This window comes from Pipistrellus hanaki, assembly GCF_964339955.1.
Source record: "Pipistrellus hanaki genome assembly, chromosome: 12".
NCBI classification, from domain to species: Eukaryota; Metazoa; Chordata; class Mammalia; order Chiroptera; family Vespertilionidae; genus Pipistrellus; species Pipistrellus hanaki.
In genome coordinates, this window is record NC_140514.1 from 846,607 (window position 1) to 853,610 (window position 7,004).

Here is a 7,004-nt window from a genome sequence, read left to right on the forward strand (position 1 = left end):
CTCGGCCTCAAGGGGGCAGCTCGCTCGCTGCCAAGACACGTCCGGGTTCGACCGTCTTCACCCAGAATGCAACAGTCCCGTTGACGACAGCGGTCTTCTTCGCTAAGGCGTCTGGCGAGGCCCTTCCTTCCCGGGAGCGCCGGCCAGGCGCCTCCATGCCGCCCACGCCTCTCGGACACGCGTGGTCGGAGGCTGTTGTGAAAGGATGTGCCTGGCCCGCCACTTCCCGGGAGACGCGGGCAGCCCCCTCCACCCCCCCACACTCCTCGTGTCCCCAGCACCTGTAGGGCGGGGGCCGGGCACCGCTGCGGACGTGGCCTCTGGGCCGTGGCGTCTCAGGTGTGGCCCTGGCCGGTGTGGCTCGGTGGACAGGGCGCCAGCCCTTGGACTGCAGGGTTCCAGGTTCGATTCCGGTCGAGGGCAGGCACCTCGGTTGCAGGCTTGACCCCTGGGCAGGAGGCAGCCAGCAGATGTGTCCCTCACGTCGGCCGCCCTCGGCTCTCCCTCTCCTCTCTCAGAGTGGATGGAGAGGTATCCCCGGGCGAGGACGGAGAGAGGAGGCAGGTGTGTTTGCAGAGCAGCTGCGCCTCCCGTCCTTCCCTTGGCTGAGCCGGTTCCGCTCCGGCTCGCTCCCCGGCAGCGGCAGGGGTTCCGGTCTTCAGAAACGACGCTTTGGCTCGAGGGGTTTGGCGGGAAGCCCCTCTGTCCTCTGCCTTCCGGGGCCTTGGTCCTTGGCGGGGTCCCGGGGCCGCTGCCCGGGTTTCGGGTTTTCCGGGACTTTGCTAGCCTGCAGACGCCCTGGTCCCCGGAGCCCCGGTCCTGATGCAGGCTGTGTGTGACTGTTGCCATGGCAGCAGCGTGACCGATGAGACACACGTGGCCCCATCGAACGTTGGGAAGCGGGGAGTGTGTATTCTTTACAGAGCATTGATGTTAACTTGGCTTCTACAGCCACGTGGGCTTTCATGGGTATTTTTTATTTTGTTAAATACATTTGTATTGGTGTCGGAGAGGAAGGGAGAGGGAGAGAGAAGCATCCATGCTGAGAAGCATGGACCAGCCGCCTCCTGCCTGCCCGCCCCCCGCTGGGGATGGAGCCCACAACCCAGGCCTGTGTCCTGACCGGAAGTCGGACCCTGACCTCCTGGTTCACAGGTCGATGCTCACCCCCTGGGCCCTGCCCGCTGGGTGAGCTGGTGCTTTTAAAGGGTCCACGGGAGGGCAGGTGCTGTGGCGTGGCCGCCGTGGAGGGCCAGGCTGAGTGGGGGCAGACCTGTGTCACGGAGCTGGCACCTTCCCGTGGACGTGGCATCGGCTCCGGCCCGGCAGACATCCCTCCTGTGCGTGTCCGCGCTCCAGTGAGCGGGATCGCCGCCGTCCCTCTGCTACTCTCCTTACCGGACGGAAGCCACCGAGAGGCCCGTCCGTGACATCGCTCCGGGGATGCTGTCTGATCCTCAGGCACGACCGGGGCGGGCCTGGGCCGCCTCCTGGGCTGAGGCCGGCCGTGAGGGTGTGACAGGTCGGAGGGCAATGCTTTCTGAGACGCCCACCCCGGGGGCCTGGGTTCGAGGCCTCATGGCGGGGTTTGTGATGGGCTTTCTCCAGCCGGGGCCCTTTAAGACCTGGCAGTGTGTCCCATCCTGCCAGGCCCACTGCCCTGTGGGCTCCAGGTGACCCTGTCCTCCAGTCACTTCTTCCCGTGTATCCATCTGTCCATCTGTCCTGGGGGCCCACCGCAGCCCCTCCCGCCCCAGCCCGGCCGCCCGGTGCCTTCCCGCTGACGGGCCCGCAGGCACGGGGCCGGGCTGGGGGACCAGAGGCTGTGGCGCAGTGGGAGCCAGAGGGCACCCCCTGCCCAGAGCGCCCGCACCAGCACCCCTCACTCCGCTGAGCGAGGACCAAACGGACCGCCTGCTCCCCGACACCAGCCGGCCGCCGAGGCCCTCGGACCCATCTCCCCGCCCCGCCTGCCCCGGCGCCAGCGACCAGGCAGCTCATGGAGCGGAGCTCGGTGCCGCGCGCTAACCTGCCGCCCATCCCCGTGAAGAGGGGGCGGGGGACCTCCCTGTTCCCAGCACCCGTGTCTCGGGGCAATGCCATCCCCCCTCACCCCGGAGCACACGCCTGCCCGTCCATGTAGAGGCCTCTCCATCCTGGGGGAGGGGGGAAGGGGGGTTAGGAGAACCACCCGGGGCCATGGAGGGCCCAGCCGACCCCCGGGGCCTGACCCCCTCTGGAACCGGCCGTGTGGGGAGGGGCCTGGGCTCGGTGGCCCTGTCCGGGGTCTGAGAGGAGGGGTTACGGGGTCTGAGAGGAGGGGTTACGGGGTCTGAGAGGAGGGGTTACGGGGTCTGAGAGGAGGGATTACCTGCCGGGGTCTGAGAGGAGGGGTTATGGGGTCTGAGAGGAGGGGTTACGGGGCCTGAGAGGAGGGGTTACGGGGTCTGAGAGGACGGGTTACGGGGTCCCCGAGCGGAGGCCGGCGGGGGTCTGCGCAGGCAGAACCTTCGCCGGCACAGACACCCGTCCGGGTGGCTCGTCCTCTGCCCCCCAGTGGCCCCGGCCCCCCGCTCCCCACTTCTCCACAAGGGAGAGCACGTTCTCACCACACGCTGTCCACACACCGGTCAGAGCTGCGCCCCACTTCTGTTCGAGGCCCAGGCTCCTGGGGAAGGGGTCCGATTTCGGAAACGCAGACGAGGTGATCTTGGTTCACCCGCATCACAGAAGTTCAAGGTTATCCCACCTGACGGGGACGCCCCCCTCGGCCGCTGGAAAGCGTCCCGGGTGGAGGACCAGGGAGAGCTGTGTGCTGCTCAGAGGCTCAGGTGGGCACCCCCTGTGCTCACACGGGAAGGTCATGAAGGTCTCATTTAAACCGCCACAGCTGGTTTACCCTTACCATGCCCCAAGCCCTGACAGAAGAAAGTGAGGAGATTTGGGCTGCTGTTGCCAAAAATGCCCAATGGAGCCTGGCCGGCGTGGCAGGTGCAACGAGGCCCCGGCCCCCTGGGTCTGTGCCACCCCGTGTGCCAGGAGCCTCCGGAGGGCGGGCCCTGCCGCCCGCCCGCCTGCCCCTCCGTCTTTGCTCACATCCCATGGGTGTCAGTCCTGTGGAGAGCATGCAGCGTTGCTCCGCGGTTGGACATGTGTTGTATTGGACATGTCACGTGGTGCATCGGACACGTGGTATATCAGACACGTGGTGCATCGGACATGTGATATATCAGACACGTGGTATATCAGACATGTGGTGCATCGGACACGTGGTATATCAGACACGTGGTGCATCGGACATGTGATATATCAGACACGTGGTATATCAGACACGTGGTGCATCGGACACGTGGAACCACGCCATGTTTGTCCCTGAGACCTGAGCCACCAACACTGTGATGTACAGAGGATGCCCAGGTCCTTCCCCCGTGTGTGTGCACTTGGGAGTCCTGCGGACAGAGTGTGATCTGTAATCTCAGTCATATCCCCATGTATGTATGGCGTCTTACGTGGTGTGTCTGTTCCTTTCGGAAGGGATTTCTTTTTAAAGATATTTTGGCTGGAATACAGGTTCCTTTTGTAAATCCTGTCTGCCACTCTGTTCTTTGTGGTGGCTGGCCTGGAGGCAGAAGTGGTGAGTGGGGGAGGGGGGACAGGCCTGGTGGGCGGGGCCTTACACCTAGTGGGTGGGCCTTAGGCCTGGTGGGTGGGCCTTAGGCCTGGTGGGTGGGGCTTAGACCTAGGGGGATTGGGCTGTGGGGGGCAGGGCTGTGGGGGGCTGAATGAAGAGACACCCCCTTCCTCAGTCCAACGGGCTCCGAAGCCGCCCTGTGGCTCCTCCAGCCGCTCCGGGGTCTGGCGGCCGCTCCGGGGTCTGGCGGCCGCTCCGGGGTCTGGCGGCCACTCCAGGGTCCGGCGGCCGCTCCGCTGGTGGCTCTGCCCGCGGCCTCGGCGGCTCCGGCAGAAACAGACATTCCTCCGGCTTTGCCCCAAAGCCACACCTGCACGGGGCTCAGCGGCTGAGCACTGACCTGTGAACCAGGAGGTCAGGGTTCGATCCCCAGTCAGGGCACAGGCTGGGTTGTGAGGTTGATCCCCATTGGGGGCGTGCAGGAGGCAGTGGGTCCATGATTCCAATGATTCTCTCTCATCACTGATGTTTCTCTCTCTCCCTCTCCCTTCCTCTCTGACGTCAATAAAAATACATTTTTAAAAAACAGCCTGCGTGGGAATCGGGGAACTCCCCCCCCTGCAGCCCCCCTCCCGGCTCTCCTCAGACCCGCCCGGCCTCCACGCCCCCCCCCTCGGGGGCCCAGCGAGAACACCGGTGACCCGCCTGCCCCCCCCCCCCCCCCCCCCGCTCGGGGTCCAGCGAGAACACCGGTGACCCGCCCGCCCCCATCGGCAGCAAAGCCACTGGCATCCAGTCACCTCGTGCACCTGGAGCAAGCGCCCGGGAGCGCCTGAGGCACCCGTCAGAGGGACAGCTTTCCTTTCATGGGTTTTCACACGCGTGTTTTAATCCCGTGTTTGCACGCGTGGGCTCTGTCGGAAGGCCTGCGCGGGCCGGCCCCCTCCTCTCGTTCCCGGAGGGAGAGACGGTCCTCCTGTCACGCCGCAGAGCAGCCGCTGGCGTCGGGGGCCCTGCTCAGAGCAGGTCGCCAGCCGGGGCCTGAGGTCCGGAAGGTTGCTGACCGCGGTCTTAGAGGGACCCCCCCGCTGCTCGGTTCAAGACACCCACTCCTTTTTAAAAACATTTCCATTGATGTCAGAGAGGAAGGGAGAGAGAGAAACATCCATGAGGAGAGAGAATCATGGACCGGCTGCCTCCTGCACACCCCACACGGGTTCGAGCCCGCAACCCGGGCCGGTGCCCTGACCGGGAATCGAACCTGACCTCCTGGTTCCCGGTGGATGCTCGCTCACTGAGCCCCGCCGGCCGGGTTAACCCGCCTTCTGGAAGCTGCTTCACCGGGGAACGTGTGTGCGCATGCAGAGCCACGGCACAGACCAGAGTGCAATGGAGGCCTGGAGGGGCGGGGGCGGGGTGGAGGGGGCGGTGGGAAAAACTGGGGCATCCGTAATGTCAACAATAAAGATGCATTAAAATAAATAAATAAAAGCTGGGCTTTAAGCCCTTTTTCCATCTTCCCGTTTTCCACCCTGCCCTGGGGGCGGGCTGCCCTCTCCCTCTCTTTCCCCCTCCCTCCCCCTCTCCCCCTCTCCCTCTCCCCTCTCCCCCTCTCTGGATTTCCCTCTGTGTCAGCAGGCGGCTGTCTTTCCCAGGGTGCACCGGGAATCTCGGCCCGTGGTCCAGGCCCGTGGTCCCTGTCAGCGCTCATGCCGTCCTGGGACGCCCGCACCATCTAAACAGAAACCGCGCGTCCCAGCCCGATTCGGCCTCAAATAAAACCCAAACGTGGCGGAGTGTGGCCCTGGCCTGGGCAGCGCAATGCAAATGTGGCAAATGTATGCAAATGTATGCAAATACACCCCTATTAGAATCACGGTCTGCCTGCTCCTCCATGGCCCAGGGAGCCCTATGACCTGCCTTTGCACCTGCTGCTTAATTAAAGGGACAGGTGCTCCCTCTGCCCCCCACCAGCTCCCCGAGGTGGCGGGCGACGGCGAGCCGGCCGCTCCCTGCTCTGGCCGCTCTCTCAGCTCTTCCTCCCGTGGCCGCCGGCAGGAGGCTCCCCAGGATGGGTGGCTCAGAGGGCAGGTCGGAGGGAAGTGCCTTCAGGGCGGCTCGGCGGAGGGAAGCCCAGACCCTCGCTGGGCGGCCTCAGGCTCCGAGGCCCGGAGCCCCGGGCGGGTGGGCGGGAGCAGAGGAGATGCTCCCATTGCTCCCGTTTGCTCTCTCCCCACCGCATCCCCGAAAGCCCCGTCCCCCCGGAAACTCCCTGAGCTCCGGCCCGGCCGGGAGGGGGCGCCACACGCTGGCCGGACCGGACGGAGGCCGCCTGGAGGAATCGCCTGTCGGAGACATACGGGAGCCCGGGCCGAGAACAGCTCTGAGCAGCGCTGTCTCTGGCAGCTCAGCGCCCGCAGCCTGGGGCCGTTAGAGGGAGTCGGGGGGTGTGTGGGGGGCTCAGAGCGGACAATGCCCCCCCACGCCCAGACCCACCGGGCGACAGAAGCTCCGGGCTCCACGCTGGGGGAGTCACCGCTCGGGGCTGGGACACGCACACGGTCCTGCTGCGAGGTCCCTCCTCTCGGACACGCTGTGTCTGGCCCCTCGCGTGGAGGACGGAGCACGCCCCCCGGCGCCCGGCATGGTGAGCCGGGCAAACAGCCAGCCTCCCGGAGCCGTCCGGGCCGGGCTCAGAGCGTGCCCGTCGCTGCTCCGGGTGGGACGCCCTCAGTGCCCGCCCTGGGGCGCTCCCACTGGGTCCCCCTCTGCCAGGAGCCCCTGGTCACCGCCCTGGGGCGCTCTCCCAGGGTCCCCTCTGCCAGGAGCCCTGGTCACCACCCTGGGGCGCTCTCACAGGGTCCCCTCTGCCAGGAGCCCTGGTCACCGCCCTGGGGCGCTCCCACTGGGTCCCCTCTGCCAGGAGCCCTGGTCACCGCCCTGGGGTGCTCCCACTGGGTCCCCCTCTGCCAGGAGCCCTGGTCACCGCCCTGGGGCGCTCCCACTGGGTCCCCCCGTCAGGAGCCCTGGTCACCGCCCTGGGGCGCTCTCACAGGGTCCCCCCTCTGCCAGGAGCCCCTGGTCACCGCCCTGGGGCGCTCCCACAGGGCCCCCTCTGCCAGGAGCTTCTGGTCACCGCCCTGGGGCGCTCCCACAGGGCCCCCTCTGCCAGGAGCCCCTGGTCACCCTGGAGGGGGCGGACGGAGGCCGCGCACAGGACTGGCAGGACTCTGCGTGGCGGCCGCGGCGGGCGGCCCGGGCCTCTGTCTGCGCTGGGGGCAGCCGGGTCACAGCGGCCATGGCTGCTTCAGAGGCCAGAGAGCGAGGCTGGCGACTGGAGGTGGGGGGCCGTGCGGTTTCGAACGGTGCGCGG